This window comes from Nicotiana tabacum, chromosome 11 (assembly GCF_000715075.1).
Source record: "Nicotiana tabacum cultivar K326 chromosome 11, ASM71507v2, whole genome shotgun sequence".
In the NCBI taxonomy this organism is placed as follows: domain Eukaryota; kingdom Viridiplantae; phylum Streptophyta; class Magnoliopsida; order Solanales; family Solanaceae; genus Nicotiana; species Nicotiana tabacum.
Window position 1 is genome coordinate 8,748,677 of NC_134090.1, and position 17,342 is coordinate 8,766,018.

Below are 17,342 nucleotides of genomic sequence, written 5' to 3' on the forward strand. Positions count from 1 at the left end.
GCAGAAAAACAGGCTGTGCACAAGGCACATGAGGTGCACCAATGCACATGCTGTGCACGAGTGCACATGCCTTCCAATTCAGAATTTAAACATAAACAATCCTTTTCACATTGACTGATCCAAATCAACAACTATAAGTAAACAAAACTGGTTCTGAATTGATTTCAACAAATGTTCAACAGAAGCAAATCGATTTACTATGCTCAGACAGTTGAAATTAATTGACGACACATGTCGACTCGACTATATTAGTATTAACATACACAATCGTAGCCAAAAATCAGACATTTAAACAGTATTGATACATGGTTCGCATTGTACTGACTAAGCAGAAATACACTCGAGGAGTCAACTAGTCAGTCCAAACTCGAAAATCAGCTACTTGCACAAACAAATACATAATGCCTTATCAGAAAAGGAGGGGGGGGGGGAATTTAGACAAACAAACAGAGGTTCAGGCGAAGTGGTTGAAGCACAGTTGATAGAGGTCAAGGACATAAACAGAAAACGAACAGACCCTTACAACAATCAAACAAACCAAAAACAACTAAGAAAAGAAAGAAAACTCACCTTAAACCGCAAAAAGATCGAAACCTTAACTCGGACTTGGTCAGGCCTTTCTTAAGGCTGAATGGACTTTAAACGAAGTGTTTCTCAGACGAGAAACACTTTGATTAAAGTCCATTAGACCTTAATCTCTTCGGTTGAACCAGTGACGGAGGAACACCAAATTTCCAAAACTCAGATCTGGGATTCATGCCTCCCTGATCAGATTCGGACCAAACCAAGTATGGTTTGGTCACGAGGGGGGTCTGGGGAGTGTCTGGTATGAAACTGGGTTTAAACTGAGTAGATCGAGTTTTGACTCGAATCTTCAAATGAAGATTCGAGGACCTGGGGGGTGATTCGAACTAAACGGTTAACAGGTCTATGTTCAGGGTGGTGAGGGGGTTCTATGGTATTCATGGCGAGGTCATCGGCGTTCATGCCGCCGGGATTAATGGCGAGGGATAAGGGGGCGGCTAGGGTTTTGTGGGGAAGGAGGTGAAGACGGAAGCTGGGGTATTGGATAGGGGGGCAGGGTGTGGTATGAGGCTTATATATGGAATGGGGGGATTGATTTCAACCGTTGGATGAGACGAGATGGACGGCTTGGATCTGAAGGTTCAAACGAAACGTCGTCGTTTGGCTCAGTAGGGGTCAGAATTGGTTCGGGTAACGGGTCGGGTAGTGGGATTACGGGTGAAAGATCTGGACCGTTGGATCGGCTTGGTTTAAACGGTTGTGATGGGTTGGCATCGAAACGACGTAGTTTTGGTGTTAAGCTACGTCGTTTTATGGCCTGGGGGGTGGGCTGTTTGGACTGGTGGCTTGGGCTGTCCGTTTGGGCTGAGTTTGTTGGGCCAATTTTAACAAATTGGCCCAAGTCCGGAAGGGGTCTTTTCTTTCTCTTTTTTTTTATTTCTTTTTTCTTATTTATTTTAAAACAAAACTAAGCAAAAAAAATCAAATTAAAATTAAATACACACTCAAATACAATTATTTGCACACATACTAAAATATTTCAAAACAGGTAAGGTCAAACCAAATAAAAATCACGGACGAAAATGCCTAATCACGATTTTCTATTTAACGACCGGATTACGGTTTGAATTATGCAGGACACATATTTTTTGAATTTTATTTTAATAAAGTAAATAAATAAAAATGGGCCAAAGTCATAAATAAATCAACAAAGTGCCGCACAAAAATCCGAAATTGTACAGCAGGGCCAATTATATTTGTTTTTATTTCTTTTTGGAGTGATTGTCGTGTGAAACAAAAATCACGTGCTCACAGCTGCCCCTCTTTGTTCGGAAACACGAAGAGTTTTCGTGCAAAGATAAAGTGAGCGTGTATGAACGATTTTTGCCTATGGACCACTCCGTATGAAGCATTTTTTTTTTTCGAAAGATCTGACCGAATCTTGTTTCAAAGATTTCCTACATATCCTGGGCTAAACAGGAATCAGGTCAATGTAGTTCGAGAAGTTTTGGTAGCTGGGGCTACCATGGGACTGCAATGCTTGCTGCTACTGCTGCTGCTGTTGTCACTGCTACGTCACTGACCGCCTTATTACAACCAAACGAAAATTGGAAACTGAACTAACTACTTATATGCATGTCAACTGCTAGTTACAAGATTCCTATCTATGATTCTTTTACGACTTGATCTTGGGTCTTAGCTGATTCTGCTTGTAGACTCTGATCCGAATCTTGATGCTTGCGAGTTGCGGCGACTTGTTTTTAATCTCCGGGATACCGAATAAAATGTGACTGGCAGAGGTCAGGACCTTAGTCAAATGTTGGAGTCGATTTGCTTTCCCTTTACTCTGATATCTCGGGATATCTTTTTTTTTTTTTTTTTTTTTTTTTTTTTTTTTCTTTGATTCCGAACTGGGATTTATCTCGTGAGTCATTTCGATCCATGTGGCTCGAGGTCAGACCTGCGGGAGAAAAGAAACAAACAAACGAAATTTTCTGCCCCAGTTTCACTAGGAAAATTTCGTTACTTATTCACCAGGAAGTTCATAAAATTGATGAAAGAGGATATGCGTGCTCAGTTCAGGGTTGGAGCCCTAATATCGACTAGCTGGGGAAAGGTTCAGTTTAAGGTTTAAAGCCCTAACGCCGAACAAAGGAAGAATCCAGTTTTAAGACCCTAATGCTCACTAAAAGGAAAATTCAGTTTAGGGTTTTAAAACCCTAATGCTGATTGCATGAAAAAGCTCAGTTTAGAGTTTAAAACTCTAATGCTGGCTGAAAGGAGAAAGTTCAGTTTAGGGTTTAAAACCCTAATGCTGACTAAAAGGAAAATTCAGTTTAGGGTTTAAAACCCTAATGCTGATTGCATGAAAAAGCTCAGTTTAGAGTTTAAAACTCTAATGCTGGCTGAAAGAAAAAGGTTCAGTTTAGGGTTTAAAACCCTAATGCTGACTAAAAGGAAAATTCAGTTTAGGGTTTAAAACCCTAATGTTGATTGCATGAAAAAGCTCAGTTGAGAGTTTAAAACTCTAATGCTGGCTGAAAGAAAAAAGTTCAGTTTAGGGTTTAAAACCCTAATGCTGACTAAAAGGAAAATTCAGTTTAGGGGTTTAAAACCCTAATGCTGATTGCATGAAAAAGCTCAGTTGAGAGTTTAAAACTCTAATGCTGGCTGAAAGAAAAAAGTTCAGTTTAGGGTTTAAAACCCTAATGCTGACTAAAAGGAAAATTCAGTTTAGGGTTTAAAACCCTAATGCTGATTGCATGAAAAAGCTCAGTTTAGAGTTTAAAACTCTAATGATGGCTGAAAGGAAAAAGTTCAGTTTAGGGTTTAAAACCCTAGTGCTGACTAAAAGGAAAATTCAGTTTAGGGTTTAAAACCCTAATGCTGATTGCATGAAAAAGCTCAGTTTAGAGTTTAAAACTCTAATGCTGGCTGAAAGAAAAAGGTTCAGTTTAGGGTTTAAAACCCTAATGCTGACTAAAAGGAAAATTCAGTTTAGGGTTTAAAACCCTAATGTTGATTGCATGAAAAAGCTCAGTTTAGAGTTTAAAACTCTAATGCTGGCTGAAAAGAAAAAGTTCAGTTTAGGGTTTAAAACCCTAATGCTGACTAAAAGGAAAATTCAGTTTAGGGTTTAAAACCCTAATGCTGATTGCATGAAAAAGCTCAGTTTAGAGTTTAAAACTCTAATGCTGGCTGAAAGAAAAAGGTTCAGTTTAGGGTTTAAAACCCTAATGCTGACTAAAAGGAAAATTCAGTTTAGGGTTTAAAACCCTAATGTTGATTGCATGAAAAAGCTCAGTTGAGAGTTTAAAACTCTAATGCTGGCTGAAAGAAAAAAGTTCAGTTTAGGGTTTAAAACCCTAATGCTGACTAAAAGGAAAATTCAGTTTAGGGTTTAAAACCCTAATGTTGATTGCATGAAAAAGCTCAGTTGAGAGTTTAAAACTCTAATGCTGGCTGAAAGAAAAAAGTTCAGTTTAGGGTTTAAAACCCTAATGCTGACTAAAAGGAAAATTCAGTTTAGGGTTTAAAACCCTAATGCTGATTGCATGAAAAAGCTCAGTTTAGAGTTTAAAACTCTAATGCTGGCTGAAAGGAAAAAGTTCAGTTTAGGGTTTAAAACCCTAATGCTGACTAAAAGGAAAATTCAGTTTAGGGTTTAAAACCCTAATGCTGATTGGTTGGGGGCAAAGTTCAAGAATACTAAGCGACCTCTCTTTTTTTTCTTGTTTTAGTAGAAGATACAAGGGAGTTTCGTGGAAACTTACCTTTCGAGTGAATTCCTTATTGCCAAAATATTTCTTGCACCCATGTACCTTCTTCTTTGGGCGACACCTGCTCCTTGCACGGTTGTCTTGGATTACACCTGTTTCAACTTTTCAGACAAAGGACAATTGTTAGTTCGGAAATGACGGTCGGTTTGGTGACCTTGATCGTTCCCGGTTGCTTTGTTGCGTCTTTATTCCTGTTGTGAAGTCCTGCCATTGATTTGATTCATATGCCGAAACCCTTTAGACCGCTCAGGCTTGTATTTCCAGATTCTGTGATGATTTGCCTCGTAAGGCTCTTTTTTTTTTTTTTTTCTTTTTGTGTCCCGTTTTGCTTGGAGGTTCTCAACGGGGATTTTATTGGAGGTATTTTGTGGGGATTTGTACAAAAGGGAAGCTTTGTGGGGAATATTTACAAAGTGGATTCTTTGTGTGGAATTTTGTACAATGGGCATGCTGGGGATTTATTTCAAAGTGGGATTTCTAGGGTTTGTTGGGGTAAGCTTGTTGGGGATGTCTACAAAAGGACTCGCTGGGGTGTGCTGGGGAGATTCCATTTTTTTTTTTTTTTTTTTGTATTGGGGAGATTCTGTGGGAGATTGTACAAGACTCTGTTGGGATTTGGTACAGGGGGAGACTCTGTGGGGATTTGTCCGAAGGTGGACTTGCTGGGGAAGATTTCAAGATTTCTCTCTTTTTCCTTTACTCCGGAATACCATCAAACGTCATGCTTGGGTAATCATATCAACGAGATGAGGTGCTTTCCATCATGAGACGGGATTCCGTGAAAACAAACCATGCCACCTACTCTTTCCGGTGTGTTCTGAACTCGGGGTAAAAATGCAAAAGGGATTCGAAAAGAAACAAAGCAGGGGAAAACAAATCAGAAAAGGAATACCCTTTTCGGGGCGAGAAAGACTTATCTGAGGAAGATAACGCTGGCTTTAAATGACATGACATGCTCTTTGGACTGGACATCCGACCTTCCATGAACTTGCGTTTTCCTGAACCAGAACAGATCTGTGATTCCAAAACCGGTGGAACTTCGCCGAGACCTTCTTGGAGTGGCGTCATTCCTTTTCGGCCGACAGCGCCCTTTGCGGGTTTTCACTGGCTGACCTCTCTCATTTCTCTTCCTGTCATCGCTTGATAGCACTCTTTGCGAGTTCTTCACTAAACAAGCTCTCTCATTTTGGTTTCTCTTCTCCCGTCGCCTCGTGGTGCCCGAAGGTTTTCACCGCCGAGACTCTCTCATTTTATTTCTCTCAACTCAGGGTGTGCCGGTTTCCATTTGTGATGCTTATTGGTTTCCCACTATCTTTGGTAATTGATTTGAAGGCTTGTACTTGGTAAAGAGAGGTAGCTGATACTAAACTTCTCAAGTGTCCTGACATGCCCCGGTTTTCAATTTCAGGGCTGCTGGGATTTTGTTGTTGGTGTGACTGAACCTCAGGGAGAGGCTGCCTACGTATCCTTTCGGAATCAAGTCAAACGTAGTTCAGGCCTCAATCAATTTTTTTTTTTTTTTTTTTTTAACGGCTCAAAAGGTGGTAGCGAGAATTGGGTAGTGTTTGGGGAGTAGTGGGGAATAAACACCTTCGCCCTTTTCAACGTGTCAGGACCACTTGGAGTGTGATCTAGACGTAGTACCTCTTGACTGCATCTGCATTCACCGCTGTGTCAGGGTCATTTCCTTCGATATCACCTAAATACAATGCTCCTCTTGGCAATATTTTCCTTACGATGTATGGGCCTTTCCAATTTGGGGCAAACTTTCCTTTTGCTTCTTCATGATGCGGCAGAATACGCCTCAGTACCAATTGTCCTACTTCGAAATTCCGAGGTCGGACTTTCTTGTTGTAAGCACGGGCCATCCTTCGTTGGTATAACTGTCCGTGACAAACTGCAGCCATCCGCTTTTCATCAATCAACGTCAATTGCTCCAGTCGAGTCTTAACCCACTCGCTGTCCTCGATTTCTGCTTCGACAATGATTCGAAGTGAAGGAATCTCTACCTCTGCCGGTATTACGGCCTCGGTTCCATAAACCAAAAGATAAGGAGTCGCTCCCACCGATGTGCGCACCGTAGTGCGATACCCCAATAACGCAAAAGGTAACTGCGCATGCCACTGTCGGGAACTTTGTATTGTTTTCCTCAAAATCTTCTTGATGTTTTTATTTGCAGCTTCTACAGCACCATTGGCTTTTGGCCGATAAGGAGTGGAATTCCTGTGTGTTATCTTGAATTGCTCGCACACGTCTCCCATCAAGTGACTGTTCAAGTTTGCTGCATTATCTGTAATGATAGTCGCAGTAATACCGAAGCGACAGATAAGATTTGAGTGTACAAAATCCACTACAGCTTTCTTGGTGACCGACTTGAGAGTGACAGCCTCTACCCACTTTGTGAAGTAATCGATGGCAACCAGTATAAACCTGTGTCCATTCGAAGCCTTTGGTTCAATTGGTCCAATGACGTCCATGCCCCAAGCGACAAATGGCCAAGGTGCGGACATGGGATGCAGTTCCGTGGGAGGTGCATGAATCAAATTACCGTGCACCTGACACTGATGACACTTCCGAACAAAGCTAAAGCAATCCTTTTCCATGGTCATCCAGTAATAACCTGCTCTAAGGATCTTCTTCGCTAAGACATACCCGTTCATGTGAGGTCCACACACACCTGCGTGTACTTCGTGCATGATCTTTCTCGCTTCCTCGATGTCGACACATCTTAAGAGATTGAGGTCCGGAGTCCTCTTATATAACAATTCACTGCTCAAAAAGAAACCACTTGCATGTCGCCTAATGGTCCTCTTTTGATCTCCAGTTGCATGCTCGGGGTATTCTTGTGTCTTCAAGAATCTCTTGATGTCATGGTACCAAGGCTGCGTATTTGATCCCGCCTCGATTACACTGCAGTAACCGTGTCTTTCCTTGATTTGGATTTCCAAAGGATCGACGTGGGCGTCGCCCGGGTAGGGTAGCATAGAAGCCAGAGTAGCAAGTGCATCTGCCAGTTCATTGTGAAACCTCGGAATATACCTGAATTCTATTGAGTTAAAGCGCTTGCTGAGGTCCTCCACATGTTGTCGGTATGGGATAAGTTTGACATCCCGAGTTTCCCATTCGCCTTGAACTTGCCGGATGATCAGGTCAGAATCTCCCATAATCAGTAAGTCTTTGACATCCTGATCGATTGCCATATGTATGCCCATAATGCAGGCTTCATATTCAGCTGTATTATTTGTGCAGAAGAAACGAAGTCTAGCTGTGGCGGGATAATGCTGACCGGCAGGTGAGATCAAAATTGCCCCAATCCCTATACCCTTGGCATTCACGGCTCCGTCAAAGAACATCTTCCAAACATGAGCTTCCTCTGAGATCACTTCTACGGTGTTTACCTCTTCATCTGGAAAGTAGGTATCCAATTGCTGGTATTCCTCATCGACCGGGTTTTCGGCCAAATGATCTGCTAACGCCTGGGCTTTCATTGCCGTGCGAGTGACATAAACTATGTCGAACTCCGTAAGCAAGATTTGCCATTTAGCCAGTCTCCCAGTAGGCATTGGTTTCTGAAATATATATTTCAAGGGATCCAACCTGCTTATGAGGAATGTAGTGTGGGCTTGGAGATAATGCCTCAGCTTTTGAGCAACCCATGTGAGAGCGCAGCATGTCCTCTCCAACAGAGTGTATTCGGCCTCGTAGCTGGTGAATTTCTTGCTCAGGTAGTAGATCGCCTGTTCCCTTTTCCCGGTCACATCGTGTTGCCCCAGGACGCAGCCAAAGGAGTTCTCCAAGACTGTCAGATACAAGAAAAGTGGCCTCCCTGGTTCGGGAGGGACCAAGACTGGGGGATTCGAAAGGTACTCTTTGACTTTATCAAAGGCTTCTTGACACTCCGTTTTCCACTTAATCGCCGCATTTTTTCTTAACAACTTGAATATGGGCTCACACGTGCTTGTCAGCTGGGCAATAAACCGACTGATGTAGTTCAGCCTGCCCAAAAGACTCATCACGTCTTTCTTCGTTCTTGGGGGGGTAGATCTCTGATAGATTTTATCTTAGTCGGATCTAGCTCGATACCTCTCCTGCTTACGATGAAACCCAAAAGTTTACCCGACGGAACTCCGAAAGCGCATTTGGCTGGATTTAGCTTCAAGTCATACTTCCTTAGCCTCTCGAAGAATTTCCTCAAGTCTTGGATGTGATTATCCTGTGTCCTGGACTTGACTATTACATCGTCCACGTACACCTCTATTTCCTGATGCATCATGTCATGGAAAATGGCGGTCATGGCCCTCATATAAGTAGCCCCAGCATTCTTTAAACCAAACGGCATGACCCGATAACAGTAGGTGCCCCAAGGCGTGGTGAAGGCAGTTTTCTCGGCATCCTCTTCATCCATCAATACCTGATGATACCCAGCGTAACAATCTACGAAAGACTGTATCTCGTGCTTGGCGCAATTGTCAACGAGGATGTGGATGTTGGGCAGCGGGAAATTATCTTTAGGGCTTGCTCTGTTCAGATCTCGGTAATCTACACATACTCGAGTTTTCCCGTCCTTTTTCGGTACTGGAACCACATTCGCCAACCATGTTGTATATTGGACTACCCGGATCACTCCTGTTTTCAGTTGCTTGGTGATCTCCTCTTTAATTTTGTCACTGACCTCGGTTTTGAACTTTCGTTGCTTTTGTTGAACCGGAGGACAATCAGGATGAATCGGCAATTTGTGAACCACTAGATCGACACCTAGTCCCGGCATGTCATCATATGACCAAGCAAACACGTCTTTAAATTCAAGAAGAAGTTGAATTATCGCCTCTCGCGTTTTCTTGTCCGTGTGAATGCTTATCTTGGTCTCCCGGATTTCTTCCGGGGTTCCTAAATTTACCGGTTCAGTGTCATTCAGATTCGGCTTAGGTTTATTCTCGAAATATTCCAACTCTCGGTTTATCTCCCTAAAAGCCTCTTCCGCATCATATTCTGGTTCTGGATTCATTAATTCGCAGTTAAATAGCTCATTGTGACCTGGGCGTGAAGTCCGCAAGCATGTCATATTTAAAGCCGCGTTATTAGGACTGAAAAGGAAGATAAGAGGAAAAGTAATAAAATCAGAACGAAAGAAAGAATAGGAAAGCAATGATGATTTTTTTTGAAAATTGGAAGACAACAACGTTTACAACTAGGAATTCGGAATAACAAATGAAAAGAAGAAAACGTTCAAGTTATGTTCCGGAGATAACTTGTGATACAGGAAAGGTGGCAGGACAGGTCTACCCGGACTTCCGTCTAGTTGGGAATGGCGTGATCTCCCAGTTTTGGAGCTTGGCGTTTGGCCCCATGTATATCATCTCAGCAGTGCTCGTGCCTTCGCCTGGTTGAACCATGTGGACCTCGTAGAGCATTTCCCTCATTGCCCCACATATTTCCTTGATTTCCTCAACTGTGAAGACCTCATCTTCTTCTTCTTCAGTGTACCCTGGCCTGACAAAAGTCGCATGTAAATCCGGCAGTGGTTGAGGCAACTTCCAGCCCTCATTTCTCCTTTTCTTTGCCCATTTTTCGTCTGCTGGAGTAGGTTTGAAACCTAGTCCAAAAGGTTTCCTGATGACTGGTAAAGTAATGGGTTCCGTCGTTCCCTGAAGATTTCGTCCAAGCCCCTTCCCCGGCCTAAATCCGTGTCGGATCATCTCTTTGGCCACCATAACCGAAGCGTTAGACAAGAAAGGCTGGGGGCAAGGTACTCCCTCTTCGTGCTGCTCTGCCAATACCACCTCGAAAGCTTGATAGACCGTATGCTCACTCCCTTCTCTTGGTTCAAGATACGGGATAGATGGGTCCCGATAAATGGCATGTTCATCTTCTCCATGGACCACGATCTCTTGGTCTTCATACTCGAACTTCACCATCTGGTGAAGAGTAGAAGGCACGGCTCCTGTCGCATGGATCCAAGGCCTTCCAAGGAGGAAATTGTAAGATGTGTCCATGTCGATCACTTGGAAAGTGACTCGAGATTCGACTGGTCCTATGACCAGCAACAGGTCTATTTCTCCCATGGTGTCTCTCTTGATACCATCGAAAGCTCTCACGCAAACGTTGTTGGGTCGGATTCTTCCGGTCTCAATTTCCATTCTTTGCAGCGTGGAGAGCGGGCAGATGTCAACACCTGATCCCCCATCCAGCATCACCCGCTTGACATAGTAGTCCTCACATTTGACTGTTAAATGCAATGCCTTGTTGTGTGCTGCTCCTTCCGGGGGTAGATCGTTCTTGCTGAAGGAGATTTGGTTGACGGCGAAGAATCTTTCTGTCATCCGCTCTAGTTGCTCCACCGAGGTTTCGACCGGTACGTATGCTTCATTCAGGGTTTTCAGCAGGATCTTTTGATGCTCGGTTGACCTCATTAATAGTGACAGCATGGACACTTGCTCAGGGTGCTTGCGCAGCTGGTCTATCACTTCGTAATCCGGCATCTTCATCTGCTTGAAGAACACTTCCGCTTCTTCAACACTCACAGGCTCCTTTGGAGGGAAACGCCTTTGTGTGGCGTTGTTTAGTTCTTGGGTATTTGAGTACCCTCCAACGAAAGTATTTTCTGGAAGTTCTTCCATGACCTCCTTACCTTTATACGTTACCAAAGTCTTTTGATAATTCCACGGCACTGTGGACGGGTTGGTCATTGGCTTTTGTGGCACGCGTCCGATAACCACTGGCTCATTCAGCCGAGGTGGTTGAATCGTCCCCCGGACCACATAGGCCCCTTTTGGCACGTACATAGGTTTTGCCTTTTTGATCCCGAAGTTCTGTGTCTTCTTGGCTTGACCCCGCGGTACGTAAAGAACTCCACCCTTTGCTGGTACTACTTTCTTCTCCACCTTCTTTTCAGGCTTGCTTTCTGCAGCCTTGGCCTCTTCCCCCCTTTCTGATTTCTGGTCTATTTCAGGCCTCCTCCCTGTGTCGACAATGGCAATTATGGCTTTCAAGGCAGGGTCGAACTCTTTGTCTTCACAAATCATGCCGATCAGCGGCCCATTATTGTGAGCGGGCAATGGATTGTTAGTTACATTTGGGATCTCTTCGTCCCTTAGCACTATCTTCCCCTGCTCTATCAAGTTTTCGACCACTCTTTTCAATGACCAGCAGTCGTTTGTATCATGTCCTTCGGCCCCTGAATGATAGGCGCATCTGACTCCGGCTTTGTAAGAAGGAGATGTCGGGTTTTGCCTCGTTTGGGGAATTGGTTGCAAGAAACCCAACTGGACTAGCTTAGGGAACAATGTGGAGTATTGTTCACCGATGGGCGTAAAAGTCCGCCGTCGAGGTGGCTCCTGGGGGCGGTAGTTATTCTGCGGGGGTTGTGGGTTATAGTGGTTGCGGTAAGGGAGCTGATTTCTGGGAGGTGGAACTGGGCCTCGGTTGGCTTGTTGTGGTGAATGGTTATAAGGCTGGGCATTCATGACCATATAAGGTTGATGAGCATATGCCACATTTGAGTGGGGGTAGTAGTGTTGTGGGGCCCTTTCCGAAAAATGGGGCCTGGGATGACGATACTCCCTTGCTTCAGAGGCTGCCATAGCCGTTTCTTCCTTCTTCTTCCCCCTTGTCGTCCCTCCAGACCCGCTTTGGACGGCCTGGAGGTTGCCCTTATGGCTGCTTGACTCAATATCCGACCCGTTTTCAGCCCATTCTCTACCATCTCTCCTATCTTGATTGCTTCCGCGAATGGCTTACCCATGGCTGACATCATGTTTTGGAAATAGTCAGACTCTTGAGTCTGGAGAAAGGTAGTGACCATTTCCACTTCATCCATGGGAGGCTTCACTCTCGACGCCTGTTCACGCCACTTAATAGCATACTCTCTAAAGCTTTCCGAAGGCTTCTTCTTCAGATTCGACAGAGAGTTTCGGTCTGGCGCAATGTCGATGTTATACTGGAATTGCTTTACAAAATCTCTGGCGAGATCATCCCATATATGCCATCGGGACATTTCCTGATCCATATACCATTCTGAAGCTATCCCTACTAAGCTTTCCCCAAAATACGCCATTAGCAGTTCTTCCTTTCCGCCGGCTCCCCGCAATTGGTTGCAGTATTTCTTAAGATGTGCAATGGGGTCACCGTGCCCATCGTATTTCTCGAACTTGGGGGTCTTGAAACCCGTCGGCAGGTGCACGTGAGGGAACATGCACAGGTCGGCGTAAGAGACGCTCTTTTGCCCGCTCAAACCTTGCATATTCTTCAAACTTTGTTCAAGGCTTCTCATTCTCTTAGCAATCTCATTTTGTTCTGCAATCCTGGGGTTCTGATCCTGTCCCGGTGCGAGTTCGCACTGAGGCGGTAGAGGATTATTGTTGGTAGCGAACCTGGTTGGTTCCATTGAGAACGATGGTGCTTGGAATGTAAAAGAGGATGAGTCGAAGCTTGGCTTGTATGTGGCAGGCTGTGCCGTAGCCGGGCAAGGCGATGCAGTAAAGATATTCATGCTTGCATCGGTGGCCGACATTCGGGGATGAGGCTCAGAAGGTGATCCGACGGAGAAAACGGAATTGGCTGGGTACCCGAATGGGGTAGCAGGGTAATTTATGGGGACATTAGAAGTCCCACCTGACCTGGAGAATAATTCAGGGAATCCGGGGACGACACTTGGCGGCTCTTTCCCATTGTTCCAATCATCCAGCATTTCCAACATGCGGAGCCGCAGGATTCTATTTTCTTCTGCAGTTGCGGATTCAGGCGTGAGGACGGCTGAGATTGAGCTCTCCTCAGAGACGGGGACTGTTTGCAATGGAATTTCCGAAGATATTTCCACACTTCCTTTTGACCTGGTGAAGTAGGTGTGAGTACTGTTTCTGGTCCTAACAATAGGTAGTTGAACACCTCTCCTTGACCTCGTGAAGTATGGGTGCGAGGCCAGACTTTCACCAAACCAACCGTCTTTTCAAAAACCCTGAAGACATGCTCAATGACAAGCGCACGGTTAATTTGCAGCAAATAACAGATAGTTAATCTCACGTTGGGCATGATGCACCTATACAGTTAAGTGGATTACTATATGTCTGCTACGAGAGCACGCGTCATTCCGGTATTTTCCTCTTATTTTTTCTTTTGTTTTTTTTTCTTTTATTTTATTTTCATTTATTTTTCTTTTATATTTTTTTTTGTAGCAAAATAAAATGCGATCGGATCCGATGAGGATTGCCTACGTATCACGATACTCACGTGAATCAGATCATTACGTAGTTCGAAAACACAAATGAGCATGAAAGAAGCAAATTCTTTATTATTGAAGCAGTCTATTACAAACTACATTTTGCAAAAGAAAAAGCAAACTTTGAAAATAAACCTAGACTCAAAAAATAGACTAAAAATCACCCTGATGAAAAAAAAAACAGGCAGAAGATGCTAAGATACAGATTTGACCTATGAATGCATTATGGTTTTAAAAATTGGTTTCCGCGGGGCGTCGTTCGGCCTCGCCGCGGTCCTAGGCGTGAGATCCCTCTCAAGTTGCTCTAGCTCGTGCATAGTCTGCTTGACATAAACCATTACTGCCGAGAGGAAGGTAACACTAGACATGTTCTCACATCGTAGACATCGTCTGGTGATGGCGTGGGCAACGGCTTTGATCCTATCTCTGGTTTGCTTCTTCTCTACAAGCAGGTGCTTTATCTGATCGCTGCATATCTTGAAGACTTGAACATCTTGCACGTGTTGATGCTTCAATCGCCGTACTTCCAATTTCATATGGGCTATTGTGTCATACCAGTATCTGCTTTCCATTTGGAAATCCTTGGCCTGACTAGCTGCTTTGATTTCAAGTGCTGCCATCTCTCTCTTTATTTTAGCAATAGTCTTCTCGTGGTCGCCTTCCAATTGATTCAGGTGTCTGCGATGCTTATCTGCTCTTGTATCCCACTGTGCCTTGAGCTCTGCTATGATGTTTTCAGATTTCTCCAAACCATCTCGCCATTCCCTGATTTCACCTTTTAGCCCTTTTATCAGCTGCTCGTCCGATCGACGCCTTGGTTGTCTATCTGCATCCAACCTTATCTGTTTGATCTGGGCTCTGAGCATTTCATTTTCTTGAATCAACCTGTTCCGTTCTCCCAGATCGGTAGCAACTTGCACGTTGTGTTCATATTTCAATTTTTCCACTTGTTGCTTTAACCCGCTGATTTCGGTGCAATAGCCTCTTTCTTTTGCTAACCAATCCCACTGCTTTTGTGATGATTCGGTAAAATTCCGGATGTGGGGTCTCTTAGCTGGCCTTTCGTGCTCGAGTTCCCTTCTGTACCATGCAAGGTAACCTGGCGCCGTTTCTCCTTTGGCTTGATCCCGCACGCAAGTATCTGATTTCAAATATTGACCCTCATTCCAGATTTGGCGAATCTTTGCTTCTGGGAACTGTCCGTTAGGACTTATCTCGATTGCTTGAGTGCTTAGATCTTCCTCACGAGGTACTGTCTGGCATTTTCCGAACTGTCTTAAAACTCGGCCGGGTGCGTAAGGTTGAATGCTCTTAAGCCCCATTAGCAAGAAATGAGTTTTAGTCGCTGACATATATAAGACCTCATCAACGGGCAACCATCCCAACTTCCATTGTATTTGGCTGGCAGTAAGAGCTTGAAAGAACGAGGTCCAAGCCAGGACTCCTTCGGGCAAACTGATCTCTTTGGCTCTTGCGTAAGATTCTTCTATGCGGGTCTTATCCGGGGAACCACGGCTCAAAATCTCGGAATGATGGCAAAGGTGCTCGGTCATCCATATCTGCAGGAGCAAGTTACAACCTTCGAAGAAATTTCCCCCAGCTTTACAAGCTGTGAGAGCTCGAAAGATGTCGGATACCACCATAGGCGCGAGAGTACTGTCACTTTGCGTGAGTAAAGTGCTGACGACCCCCGATATCTTCAAATCAATGTTTCCATCTTTCCTGGGAAATACCAGAAGTCCCAGAAACGTTATCATGAACGCCACCCGTCTGTGCTCGTCCCACTTCTGACGAACTCCTTTGCTGCACAGTTTGTTGATTGGATTATTGAATCCCCCCTCGTGACCGTATCTATCATATATGAAGCATGGAGTACAGAATCCGGCTGCTAGATCCGGGTTGTGGACTGTTCTAGGTATTTTCAATGAATCCAGGAACCGATGTACTGTGACGACTCTTGGGGCGACCAAGTATTTTTCCCTCAGCGGAAGTTCAGTATTCCCGATGTATCCGGCCATTTCTTCTAAAGTTGGGGTGAGCTCAAAATCAGAGAAATGGAAAACATTGTGCGCCGGGTCCCAATAGGTAACCAAAGCTCTTATGATATCTCCCCGAGGCTGGATTTCCAACAGACCCACAAGACCTTTCAGATTTTTCTTAACCTCATTTTGCCCTTCAACACCTAGATCATTCCACCATAGCCGTAACTTGATAGGGATTTTGGTCATTATTGAAAAATGTTCATTTTGCATCGTGCTCATCCTGCACATTTATTAAGGTGATTTTAACAAAAATGACTGACTCAAAATATTTTACAGAGGGGACCAAGCTTTGAACACGGCCTTTAAGCACTTCGGGGAAGAAGATTTTAAGGCTGTGTGGGTCTAAAAATGCTAAGGAAAACCCAAAAGTGGCTATTTATGCAAAGTCAACCTTCCGGCGTCCCTTTCGAGAACATTCGGCTATTCATGTCAAAAACAGCATCACCTGACTTATTTATGACTCTTTAAAAAATTTGAAACATATTTTTTTTTGATTTTGGCTATTTTAGCAAAATGGGGGTTGAACCCGACGAGGGTTGCCTACGTATCTCACATCCGGTGAGAATCAAACCGGCGTAGTTCGGGGCATACCGTGAATAGAGAAAATTAAATAAACCTAAAAATCAGAAATAAGTATTTTTTTATTATTTTTGAAGAAAGATAAAGACTAAAGAAAAAATAATTTTTGCAATATTTGGACTATCAGTCTGAATTTATAAAAAGGGTATTACAAAAGAAAGAAATTTTTTTTTTGAATTATGAGTTTTCCATTTTTTTAAAATAAATACCAATTCTTTTTTTTTGATTTTGAAAGTGAAAGAATTTTTTTTTTTATATATACCCCCTTTTTTAATAATTCAAACTAAGAAGACAAATTTTGTTTTTATTCTTTTTTCTTTTTTCTTTAGAACAATTCTGGTGAGGTTTTGACAATACTTGAACATTGGTTTTATTTTTCCAAAATAAGTAATTATCTCCCCACGTTGCTATTTTCCTCTTTTTTTTTAGAAACCGGTCAGCATGCGGAACCGAAGCAAATAAATGCACAAAACAAATAGGATGCAGCAGGGTGGTCTTTTCAATTCAGGTTGCCTGTCCTAGACGGACCCAACCCCTGTGTTGAGCCCCCTAAGTCAAATGCAACATAATGCAAATAAACGTTCCTGCTAGGGATCCGGCATGAAGTTTCGTTATACTAGGTTTAAACCTTGGTATTTGTTCTAGACTGTGTACCCGAGCGGACCAACTCGAGTCGAGGAGGGGCTACGTACCGGGGACCCGCGAGATCGTCCGGCTTTGTAACTTGTCCGTCCTCTTTCTTATTTTAGGTATTGACATTAACAGAATAGGGAGTCTCGACCAGCGAGCTTCTCCCCGGAGGTAAGAAGAGAAGGGTTTCGGCACAGTTTATATACAGTTCAGATAATATCAAAGCGGTAAAAGACAGCATTTAGCACATTATGCAAAAACATGTAATAAAGATCAGATAATAAAGCCAAATATAACAATTATTCTAAGCTCGAATTCTTGAACCCTGAACCAGTGGTTCTGGGTCCACTTATCCCCAGCAGAGTCGCCAGAGCTGTCACACCTCCTTTTTGCGCGCCCGCCCCGAAGGGTTAAGATGCGCGGGGAGTTTTTCCAATTTAAGTGACAAATATTCGAAATGGGATTATTTATTTAATTCAGAGTCGCCACTTGGGAAAAGGTTTGGCTTTTGGTGTCCCAAGTCACCGGTTTATCTTGAATCCCAAATCGAGGGGATTTTCGACTTTTCCAAAT